Source organism: Caloenas nicobarica, chromosome 1 (genome assembly GCF_036013445.1).
Source record: "Caloenas nicobarica isolate bCalNic1 chromosome 1, bCalNic1.hap1, whole genome shotgun sequence".
Classification (NCBI taxonomy): Eukaryota; Metazoa; Chordata; class Aves; order Columbiformes; family Columbidae; genus Caloenas; species Caloenas nicobarica.
This window is the reverse complement of record NC_088245.1, coordinates 708,534-720,909: the sequence shown is the minus strand read 5'-3', so window position 1 is coordinate 720,909 and position 12,376 is coordinate 708,534. Positions and strand designations below refer to the sequence as shown.

Below are 12,376 nucleotides of genomic sequence, written 5' to 3'. Positions count from 1 at the left end.
CGCACCAGCCCCACACCGCGCCAGGTTAATCACCACTAATGATTTCCTAGCGAGATGGCTCCAAGAAGATTAGCTGAACATTAATATGAAGGGCTGTTCATAGTCTGTGGGCTTAGACACATCTCCTCTTATTCTTATTTTCCTGCCACCTTGGCACAGAAAGCAAGAGGGCTATGAAGAAGCACGACGATGAATCACGTTTGGGAAGCTCCGTCAGTACAGAGGAGGAAGAGCTGAACGACCTTGAGGGCTGCGGCACAAGAAACAGAACAAGAAGTGACAGCACAAAATACCGCGTCCTGCTTGGAGGGCTGGCAAGGGACCCCTGCTCTACTGGAAATGATGGAGAGAAAGTTCTGGGTCTGCTGAGAAAGCCCAGGATGGGTGACCGGGAGGGACAGACGTGGCACGGCTGTGGGACGGTGAAGGAAACGCTGCGGGATCTCAGGTCTGTGTTTCCCACAGAAACAAGGATGCGTTAATGTCGCCATAGGAGACACCGCAACACTCATTTGAAATTCTGAGCACAGTTCTGGCTACTCGTGTTCAAGAAAGGTAAATGTGAACAGAAATGGCTGCAGACTCAGTGCGTGTGCCAAGGGCTTGTTGAACCTGCCCAGGGCAGGACAGAGGGGACACTGACCTGCAGGTCTGTGGGAGGAAAGACTTGAGCTGGAGGGTACTGAGGACTCTGGGTCACCAAGACGTGCTCGCTGGGTAGTAGGAGGACGCCTGGTTGTCAGTCCGACAGCTCTGCTCGGGGCAGCCGGGAGCCCGCGAGGCAATTTAGAATCACAGAATCGCAGAATCATTTTGGTTGGGAAAGCCCCTCCAGATCATGGAGTCCAACCGTTCCCCAACCCTGGCACTGCCCCATGTCCTGAGAACCTCATCTCCGTCTGTCCAACCCCTCCAGGGATGGTGACTCCAGCACTGCCCTGGGCAGCCTGTTCCAATGCCCCACAGCCCTTGGGGGAAGAAATTGGTCCCCAGATCCAGCCTCAGCCTCCCCTGGCGCAACTTGAGGCCGTTTCCTCTGGTACCGATGGACGAGGATGTGCTTTGGGCACGGTGTGGGTGACACAGGGGACAAAGCCACGGCCCTGCCTCCGAGGCGCGGGATCAGCTGTACAGAGTTACTGTTGGAAGATTCCTCTTCCCTATAGTTGGGAAAACAAATCAAAATCTGTGCATGAACCTTGCTGCAGGATGCATGACGGCGGCTGCAGCGGCGATTTCCAAGGGTAGCGACACGCTCCACGCTCACGACTCCGGAGATCTCCTGCACAGCTCCGCACCGTGTCCTTCAGCTCCTGGGGCACCGAGCGCCTCCATGCAACGCTCTGCGTGGTCTGTGGTGAGAGACCTTCTGCACCACGGGGGCGTTCCGTACGTGAGCTCAGGCCGCTTCAGTTTGCCCTGAACATTTCCAAGTTTCAGCTGCAAATCAAAGGGGTGCGCGAATGCCAGATGTCCCTTCGGGGATTCGGAAAGCTCCAGCTGCAGCCGGGCAGCACGGGCTGCTCGCCTTGGGATGCTGCTGCTGAGGACTTCGGCTCTGCCAGGTTTCACGAGCGCTATGGTGCTGTCCGCTTCTCCTTTAGGCAACACTGAGTCAGTGTCACTGGGAACCTTCGTAAGAAAAATGAAATGATTCATTTTCCGTTCCTGGCAGTGCTCCCGCCAGGGGTTGGGAGACCAGCAGTCCCGAGACGGTGGCATTGCTGGTGGCCAGGGCTGTCCCTGTGAGCTGGGACGTGGCCGCTCTGGTCACTGCTCCGGCGCTGCCTTCGGGATCGTCCTCTGAGCAGCCGGGATGCGGAGCGGTGCAGCACCAGCAGCAGGACGTCACGGGGCTGGGCTGTGGCGTCGGGGCAGCCACAAACCCCAGCCTGGTGAGATGCAGCAGCCAAGGCCGAATTTGTGCACCAGCACATGCAGGGACCCAGCTGGAATCAGCAGAGAGGGAGGACGGGTCTCACGGGAGGCGTCTCACAAGCAAAGAGACACCAGCTTGATGAAAAAGTAAGTTCTAACCAAAGAAAAGAGGGATTACACATTTGTAGGACAGCTAATTAAGCCTTCTGGGAATACTTTTACTGAAGATATTAAAAAGTAGATTTTTTGACTGAGTCCCTAATGGATGAGGATTCTTCCTTTGAACTCTGTATCTCAGTCTGAATTTCTTCAAGGCGGGGTCAGATTCGGCACCAGCGGCAACACGCTTCTCACACCCCAAAGAGAAACGCTTCGCTTTGGCTCAGCAAGCCTGTTGTGTTGCTGCTCTTGGCTTGCAGGTGTTTCCATACCAGCCTTCAGAAGCTTCTCCATCGCTTCCCGCTAGATCTGCATGTAGGACTCTCCTCCTGCAATGACTGACGGGTGAGACACGAGGCTGCTCTGGTGACGCCATCAGCGCTCGGTGACCCAGAGCAGAGCGCGGTGCTGTGACCATGGCCAGGTTGGGCTTGGGGCAGGGCTGGAGACTAATCCTCTCTCTCTTTCCTTGAAACGCAGATGGATGCTTGGAGGCTTCCTGCCTAGAATGGTGCATGCCCAGGAGAGACACAGCACACCTACGGTTCCCATTCCGAAAGGATTTTGTCTTCCAGAATTGTCTCATGAGACCCACCCCTGAAAAGGGAGGACAAAGGGAGGAGTACAGACAGGAAAGGCTCTGGAAAGCCCCCGACACTGAGACCCGGGCGATGCTCCGGCAGCCATGGACCGAGCTGCATCACTGCCAGACTGATGAGCTGTTCGCAGGGACCGTTTGCCAACCCACCGCTCCTCCTTCACCGCTGAATTTCGGTAAGAAATGTCTTCTTGGCTCTCAGCAGAATAATCCAAAGAGAGGATAAGCTTATCCCCATAAAGCAAGCCCACAGGGAAAAGGGTGCCCAAGAGCGCAAGGCTGATCTGAAGAAGCACTGATAAGAAGGTTTTTCACTGAAGGCGATCGAATTTCCTGCTGTCATTTGTTCTTAGGACTCCACTCGTGCAGCCAGCACTTTCATTAGGGAAGATCAATCTGGCAATTCTGAGTTCTTCTCTTTCACAGCAGGAAAACAAAGGGATGCTGCAAGGGAACACCTGCAACACTGACACAATCTAGCGGGGTTAATTGTACCCAATGTCCTGTCCCCCCGAAGGCAATGCAGTAACTCCACGGGCGTCTGGAGGGCTGAGGATGTTGAAGCAGCACTGGAAGGGTTCTTCTTCACATGAACACCAGAATGAGAAAACCAGGAGAGAACTGTTAAATTTTGTAACTCTAGGGGCTGCCACACTCCTGTATGGCGTCTCCTGAGCAGAAGTAAATGCAGAATCTGTGGGTAGCACTTGCGCATGAAATCCTGCAGCCCAGGCAGCTTGGTCCTGTGGATGGTGGGCAGCCCAAACCCTCAGATTCTGCCCAAACGGCATTTCCAGAGGAACGGTACGCACTTTGGGGAGCACTCAGAAGCAGGGCACCTCTATACCCTTTCCTGAGAAGGATGGCTCCACTGGACCACGCTGCGGGTCTGCTCCCCTCAGGAGGCGGCCAGAAGAGATGAAGGGGCAACCTGTTCGCTTGGTGCTTGGGCGCACGGCCCGTGCGGCACCGGTGGGAAACCTCCCCGGCCCCGCGGGGGTGGCGAGGCAGCCGGGGCACCACGGGGGATCTGCGGGGGCTTCACCTGGCGCCAGGTCTCCAGCAAAGCGGCTGCACCGGGGCTCGGCTCCCCGGCCCTCAGTGTCCCGAGGACAGTCCCTCTTCTTCTCCTTTCACAGCCCACCCAGTTGTTACGGCAACCGACACGCTCAGAGGTCTCAGGATATTTGGAGCGGTCCCCTCTGGATGCCCGTCCAGCAGAGCGGCCGCTGTGACACTGAACTCCTGTGTGCAGGGAGCAGGACCAGGGATGGCAGCTTGTCACCCTCGCGTCAGCCCCTGGGCAGGTGATGGAGCAAATCATTCCGCAAACCGGTTCCAAACACACCGAGGATGAGAACGTGGCTGGGAGCAGCCAGCACGGCTTCCCAAAGGGAAAATGAGCCTGAGCCAGCTGGCAGCCCCCTGCCACCAAACAGCTGGGCTGGGGCGAGGGACGAGCTGGGGATCTTGTTTACTTTGGCTTAGCAAGACTTTCTGAAGTGTCTCCCATAAAAGCCTCAAGAGCAAGCTGGGGAAGGATGCGCAGAACAAGCAGAAGGGGAGGCTGGTCGGGACCTGGCTGCGCAGCCGGGCTCCACGGGCCGCGGTCAGCGGCAGAGAGTCCAGCTGGAGCCTCGTGACTCCTGGGGTGCACAAACCCGTGGCTGCTGTGGGGCCAGTTCCTCTCAATGTCTTCATTAAATACCTGGATGGTGGGGCAGTGAGTGGAGATGACACACGTTTTGTGCAGGTGCCACACCTTTTGTGCAGGTGCCACACATTTTGTGCAGGTGACACACCACAGAGGAGCGGCTGATGCACCAAATGGGTCTGTGGCCCCTCAGAGCATCCCTGACCCACTGGATGGATGGGCAAGAGCGACCTCATGAAGTTCAGCCAAGGGAACCGCGAGGTCCTGCACCCGAGGAGCTGGGAACGACCTCACCCACCAGCACAAGCTGGGCTGACCAGCTGCAGAGGACCCGGGTGCTGAGACACCAAGTTGAACACGAGCCACCTACTTGTCCCTGCAGGAAAAGACGCTGTGGGTGTCATGGGCGCGGGAGGACCAGCGGTGCCAGCGGGTCGGGGGGTGCCCCTTCCTCTGGGCCCAGCACTGGTGGAGCACACCTGGAGTAGTGTCCAGTGAAGGGTCACAAAGATGATGAAGGTATTGCAGCATCTGACACAGAAGGAGAGATGAGAGAGCTGGGACTGTTCAGCCTGGAGAAGAGAAGGTTCGAGGGGACCTCCCCAGCTTGTACAAATACCTGACGGGGGCAGTGAAGAAGATGCAGCCGGACTCTGCCTAGTGGTACCCGTGATGGGACAAGAGACAATGGGCTCACACTGAAACACGGGGAATTCTGTCTGAACACACAAAATCCTGTGCTTGCAGTGAGGTGACCCAGCATGGGAGGTGCTGGAGTCTCCATCCCTGGAGACGCTGAACACCTGATGGGACAATGTCCTGGGCACACAGCTCTGGGTGGCCCTGCCTGAGCAGAGGGAGGACCAGGGATCTCCAGAGGTCCCTTCCCACCTCCACCGCTCTGTGAGTCTGTGGTCAGGCTCTGGAGGAGCAGCACAGACCTGAGGAAGCCTCGCAGACCTGCCATCAGCTCCACAACGTGCAGGAGCCGTCACTGCAGGTCATCCCTTTCTGCCGGAGCTGCCTGGGGCAGAGCCCCACACGGGGCTGCGTGCAGAGAGTGCTTGAGCTGACAGACCTTCCCCGGACCTTCCCCCAGACCTTTCTGCTGGTGTCCTCAGCCTTCTCTGGCACACACGCCCAGGCAACAGCAACTCATTCCTGCAGCACCATCAATGCCCGACTTGCCCCACCAGCCCCACCAGCTCAGTACCAGCTTTCGCTCCTCACTCACTGCCTGTGGGCCACTGGAGCCATCGGGAGCGTTGCCACCATCAGACGGCCGCAGTTCATGGGGACGGTGCTCCTGGCCTGGAAGAACCAGCTTTTGCCCTCAGCTGCCCATCTCCTTACAGCTGTCAGCACTGAACCCTCTCTGCTCCCGCGCAGGTCACTCACTGAGCTTGGCTGGTTTCCCTCTTCACTGTTCTCTCTATGGCCCCCAAAACTTCATGTTTTCTGCAAATCATAAATCCTCATTCATCATGCTGGTTTTCACACAGTAAATACGCCTATTAAATGAAATGGGACTCTACTACAAAATACCTGTCTGCTATCAACCTTTTTCCACAATGCAAACCAACAAGCTACTTCTTACTCTTCACTTCTGGTGTTTTTTTTTCTCTGTAAAATGTGTCCAGACTGAAGTCTTACCTCTTGCTCTGAAATAATTCCTCAATATTTATAATCCCCCTCCTAAACCAATGCCCGGCTCCGAGCCGCAGGTTGGAGCATGAGGGGACACGTCCCTGCCCAGGAGGGGCCCTCTGAGACACCTCGAGTGTGGGACACACGCAGATCCCTCCAGCCAAGTCCCTGGGGCCCGAGCTCGCTGCGTGCAGCTCAGGTCCCACCGCAGTGGCCACCGACAACAAACCATGACCAACCCACTTGCAATTTTCTGCCTGAATGCCAAGGAACCCAAAGCGTGGTGACGCGTGGCTGGAGGTGCTCGGCCACCATGCAGACAGCACGCCGAGACTTCGGTCCCCAGTGGGGTGCAGCCCTGCCAGCGCTGGAGGAGTGGAAGATACTGCAGAAAATGGAACAGCCGAGAGAGGACAAACCTCCCGGCCCGAGGGCACGTGAGCCACGGATCCACCTCTGTGCTGGGAACAGCTACAGCCAGTGTCCCCTGCACCCGTCACACCGCGGCACCAGCAAACCTTCTCTTTTGGCAGAAAAAAGAGGGGAGAATTTTAGTTTCTACATCTAAGAACTGGAGCCCTTCTAGATTTCCTCAGTCTGCCTGGGACCTGACTTCTGCTCATTGCAAGAGCAGACAAGGGAAGAAGTCCTGGAACTGGCACAGATTCAGCATCTGCCATGACACCGGGGAGGACACGGAGCTGGGAAAGCCGATTCCTACAGATTCAGCGTCTGCCGTGACACTGGGGAGGACATGGAGCTGGGAAAGCTGATTCCTACAGCTTCAGCAGCACGTGAACACAGAGCAGCCAAGGGTGGGGGTCAGACCGGCTCTGTGTGCTACTGGAATGCTCAGCAAGGGACCCTCACTCAGCAAGGGACCCTCACTCAGCAGGAGACCCTCACTTCACAACGCCAAGCTTTAACAAACCCCAAAGCCAGACGGTGCAGGACCAGCGAAGGTCGCAGCCGACACCTGGGGCTGCAGGACAGCGCTGCAGTGATGGGCTCAGCAGCTCCGTAAGCGCGGGAGCCACGGGGGAGGCGGCTCCACAGCCTGGCTGGACATAACGACTCTTAGAAACTGGAGTGACATGAAGTCGCTCAAGCCGTGATTTCCTACACGCCGTAACACGGGGCGATGGCTCCTGAGCTGCTGTGGGGCTGAGCTGCTTGGCCACGCTGCCCAGGCAGCATCGGGCTGGCTTGGTGGCGTGTGTCACCATGTGTGCCAGGAGAACAGCACCGCGGCAGAACAGAACACCCACCACGGCAGAAGACCCACCGCAGCAGAACAGCACACCCGCCGTGGCAGAACAAACACCCACTGCAGCAGAACAGCCACCGCGGCAGAACAGAACTCCCATTGCAGCAGAATGCCCACCAGGGCAGAAGGCCCACCACAGCAGAACAGCCACTGCAGCAGAACAGTCACCACGGCAGAACGCCCATGGCAGCGGAACACCCACTGCGTCAGAACACCCACTGCGTCAGAACACCCACCGCGGCAGAACACCCACCGCGGCAGAAGAAACACTCACCATGGCAGAACACCCACCGCGGCAGAAGAAACACCCACCGCGGCAGAACACCCACCACAGCAGAACACTCACCACGGCAGAACAAACACCCACCATGGCAGAACAGCCACCACAGCAGAACGAACACCCACCACGGCAGAACAGCCACGGCGGCAGGTCCCTGCTGTGACCTGCAGCGGCTCAGCTGGCACACGGCAGAGGACGCTGGGGACAGGGGACACCATCACGCACAGAACACCCCGACCACGGGACATGCTGCACAGCCCCGCGGGGACAGGGACATGGACGGGTGTGTGGAAGGCTGAGGCAAGCAGAGATGGATGGAAAGAAGGCAGACACGTCGGGGTGGAGGGTGACGTGGACCCGACTGTCCCAGCTCTGGGGCACAGCTGGGAAGGGCCTGGAGACAACCAGGGGCCCTGAAGCTCTTCTGACCTGAGCAGCATCTCAGACTGAGCTGGAGGAAGATGCACGAGGTTTAACGAGTGATGTCCTGGATTCCTGTCTAATCACTTTAAGCAGAGTATGAAAATCCACTCCAGAAATCCGTGGTGATTGTCACTGTTTTACCTCGCTATGGGAGGACAAAGCTGAAGATCTAAGCAACTGGATGGTATCACTGGTGGAACCAAAACTATTGCTCCGGCTCCTGTTCATTTATGTTCTCGTTTCAAGTAATGTTTTTGCTTTTCCTCACTCTACATAATATGAAGTCCTCCATGTGGGAACAGGGATGATGGAAAAGGAGCAAGAAACTGTGACTTGTCCTTGGGCTGATGTGGGGAAGCAGTTGGAGATGGGACACAAGCCGGGAACCCCGGCCGGTGCCTGGACAACCGAAGGATGCAGCTGCTGCTCTGAGGTTTCGGGTTTTGCTGCAGTTCAAGGTCCAGCCACAGACCAGGGGCTGAGCTGCTGTGATGACATTTCCCTGTGAACTGTCCCCTGCCCCGGGTCTGTCCCTCTGCAGAGTTCCCACACCAGCCTGGCATGGCCAGACGAGTTTGCTACTGCACTTTCGCTGGGTTTATATTTTTGCTCTCCTAGACTGTCTGTAAGACATTATCCCGATAAAATAGGCTGGATTTGGGAAAACACCAGCCAGCCATGGAAACCCCAGAGCCATATTCTCTATTGTGGCTTCTCAACGTAATGTCTCCTTGTTTCAAAACTGCCCTTTTTTCTCTCTTTCATTCCACAATTTCCCTCACCTCTCTGCTCACATGTCTGCAGCAGTACAGTCCTCATTCTTGCTGTTCAATGCTTGAGCATCTTTCCCATCCTCAAAAAGACTGATTGACCTTCCCGGCTCACGACACTGTCCCACAGACCTCGGCAGGAGCCGTCCTTGGGTCAGAACCGCCTGTCCCGTGTGTCCGAGCGCAGTCTTGAGCAGAGCTCAGCTGCACAGAACAGCCTGGAGGGGAGAGCTGCCGCAGAGCCGCGGCGCTCGGTGCAGAGCGCTCGGTGCAGAGCGCTCGGTGCAGAGCTGTCACCCACTGGGCCCCCGGCAGCACCGAATGGCTCAGTGGTGACGTCCCAGCCTGGACTTGGGACAATTCCTGGTCATTGTTCCTTGGTGTCTCACGTGAGCTGAGGAGGGCCCGGTCAGGTTCGTTTTCAGTTCCTGATTCCCAGCACTGAGCTCTGAGAGTCAACACCTGCTCCTGTCACCCTGACAGCCCCGGAGATCCCTGTGGACACCACTGCGTGCACTGGGGACATCACTGGGAGCCCTGGGGACACCACCGGGAACCCTGGGGAAAACACTGGGAGCCCTGGGGACACCACTGGGAGCCCTGGGGACAATGCAGCTTCACATTTTGGGTGACAAATTTTGTTGCAGGGGAAAATGACCCCAGTGCGCAGTGATGCTGGCCCATCAGTGTTTCAACCACGATGACACAGAATGTTAATTAGGGTCAGCAATCAGCTAATTACCTACACAGAGCTGACCCCACGCCTCCAACCAGCAGCAAGCACTTGTGCATCTGACCTGATGGTGCCGTAGATCTGCTGTGGAACTGAGTCTCCTCGCTTGTGCACCCTAAAACCCTCCCTGGGCTCACAGCACCCCTCGCTTCTGGGAACTAAAGGCAAAAACCTGCGCTAAGAACATGGGAAAGGTGCTGGCACCTGGGAAAGCCAGCGGGGATTGGTATCCAGGTGCATCGCTGAGCCTTTTGGACCCAGACAGCAGCTAACCCTGATCCTGACCATGACCCTGCCCTGACCCTAACCTTGGCCCTGCCCCTGCTCCCTGGCAGCACCGGCGGTGCCGGGCACCGACAGTGCCCACTGTCCCTCTCCTGCTCCCGTTCCCGCAGCCGCTTGCACTGAGCTCGGCTCCTGGCCAGGGCTCCCCCCAGCAGGGCAGCGCCAGCGGGCCTGGGGAGCGGTGGTGAGCTCGGGGGCTGGGGGCTGGCAACTCCCCAGCACCCTCAACAGGGGCTGCAGCTGCAGGAAAGCACCAGCTGAGGCTCCGACACCTACATGCTCGCCCGGCTGGAGATGAGCTACAGCCCATCTGCAGTCCCGGGACCCTCGCCGGGCTGTGCTTGGGGGACTGTGCTCGGGGTTTGGGGGGCTGTGCTTAAGGTTTGGGGGGGCTGTGCTTGGGGTTTGGGGGCTGTGCTCAGGGGTTCATGCTTGGGGTGCAGGACCTGTGCTCGGGGGTCTGTGCTCAGGGTTTGGGGGCTGTGCTCAGGGGTTCATGCTCAGGGTGCAGGACCTGTGCTCGGGGGTCCGTGCTCAGGATGCAGGAGCCGTGCTCAGGGCGGCTGCAGCTCACCCCGGGAGCTGGGCAGGGATGCTGGGTGCGGGCGAAACAACGTCCAAAGCTTTCACACAGACAAGGCTGTGCAACAGAGGGGAAGCATCAGCTGACAGTCACGGTCAGTCAGACGGTGCTGACAGGAGCCGGCGCTGCCATTGTCTAAACGGCCAGCTCAGCGGAACTGGGATGCGCCGGGTCCCACTCAGCACAGCCACCGTCCCCAAAGCTTTCTGACCGGCTGGCACTGCCACTGGGGCTGCTGCGCCGCATCTGAACACCGCGGGGACTGAAGACAGACTGGGCAGAGTAAACTCGCCCTGTCCTGCATCAGGCAGCACAAAGCCGAGGGACCAGGCGAGTGTGACCACGGGTGGCAGATCCCGAACACTCAGACACTCTGCGACACCAGCAACAGGACGGCTGCATGAAGCCATGTGCAGATGCGATGGCATGAGCGCCCTCCCACCGCCGACCACACGCCAGCGAAGTGCCATGTGCCGTGCAGAACCAGCGGCGCGGATCTCTGGCAGCAATGTCCCCGGTCAGACACGGGGGCTCCGCAGCCCTTGGCCCCAGCAGAAGGACCAAAGTCGGCTAGATGGCTCCTGAATGTCCCCCGCTCTGCTCAGACCAGCCGTGCGGCACAGCCTGAGCCTGGGGCAGCGCTGGTGGCTGGGGACGCCACCAGCATGGCAGCCACCGCGGCCCAGCGCTGGTGCATGTGGCAGGAGGAACGTCCCAGCGCTGCCGTCCCGCTCCACGGGACCAGCCCCGTCCAGCCAGCACCGCCAGGGGATGCCGTCGGCGGTTCAGCGCTTGGCAGAAAATGACAAGTAAAATCAAACATGAGATTGCCCAGAGCTCCGTGCGGGCTCCGGGGCTGCGATCACACATGAAGTGACACGGATGTAGGGAGCTAGTTCCACACACACTACGGCTAAAAACACCAGGACAGACAGACAGACACGGAAGAAGCACAACCAAGAGCACACAGCTGGCCATGCACACTGGGGAAATTCGCCTGGGGGGCACCTGGATCGGGGGCATGTGCCACAGCTCGAGCCACCAGAGCTGCCCAGGCCCTGGGTCACCTCCTGGAGAGGGACAGGGACCCTGCCACGGGTCACCTCCGGGACAGGGACCCTGCCATGCACCCAAGTGACTTGGTGAGTGCACACAAGTCATGAGCCATGGGGTTGCGAAGGGACTCCAGCAGCTCTGGTGGCAACTGAGACCGGCTGGGGACATGGCCAAGGAGCTCTGCCAGCAGGGAGCCCTCCAGCGCAGTCACTAACCAGTCTGGGGGAAGGGGGGGCGGTTTTCTGCACCCCAATTTCCCTACAGCTGTCTCAGGTTCAAGTTCGTGCCAACAGTGACTTCCCTGGGCACACTGTATGTCACCTGCAGCTCGGAGGTGGCTGCTGGAAGGCAGCGCTGCTCTCCTGGCCTCTTCCAGGCCCCCCTCCCCGCTGACCCCCACCCTGGGGTGCTGCACGATCTCTGGGGAGCAGGAGTGGAAGTTGCTGCCCCGTCTGTCTGATGGGACTTTGCTCCAGAAGGTGATCCAGGGACACCCCATGGCTGGGAAGTCATGAGCCTGCGGGGAAGGGGAGCCCTGTGCATCAGCGGCATGGGGGGAGCTGCTGGGGGCAGAAAGGGGATGCTGCGTCCTAGGGGGAAGTGGCCTGGTGCCATGGGGCTGGAGTCCCTCCCCACCCTGGCTGGGGTCCTTCCCCATGGGGCTGGGTCCCTCCTTACAGGGCTGGGGTCCCTCCCCATGGGGCTGGGGTCCCTCCCCATGGGGCTGGGGTCCCTCCCCATAGTGCTGGGGTCCCTCCCCATGGGGCTGGGGTCCCTCCCCATAGTGCTGGGGTCCCTCCCCATGGGGCTGAGTTGCTCCAAGGGAACTCTGGCCCTGCACAGCCCTTGCTGGACGTCCCCTGGGCAGCCATGCCGGGGGCACAGGGTCTCATCTGGGCCCGGTAAGAATCCCATGGAAGCCCAAGGGAATTTCCTCAGTCGTCGCCTACGAGCATCAGCACACGACACCACGGCACAGGGACGCAGACATGCTACAGGGCACAGCGGGGGACGGGGACACGCACATGCCGGAGCGAGCGCCG

At 58.9% G+C, this 12,376-nt stretch overlaps 1 protein-coding gene across 6 annotated transcripts in view; it reads right to left on the bottom strand.

Moving 5' to 3' along the window:
• SHANK3 (SH3 and multiple ankyrin repeat domains 3) overlaps window positions 1-12,376 on the bottom strand; it is a 364,754-nt gene that overhangs the window by 8,852 nt on the left and 343,526 nt on the right. The window lies entirely within an intron of this gene.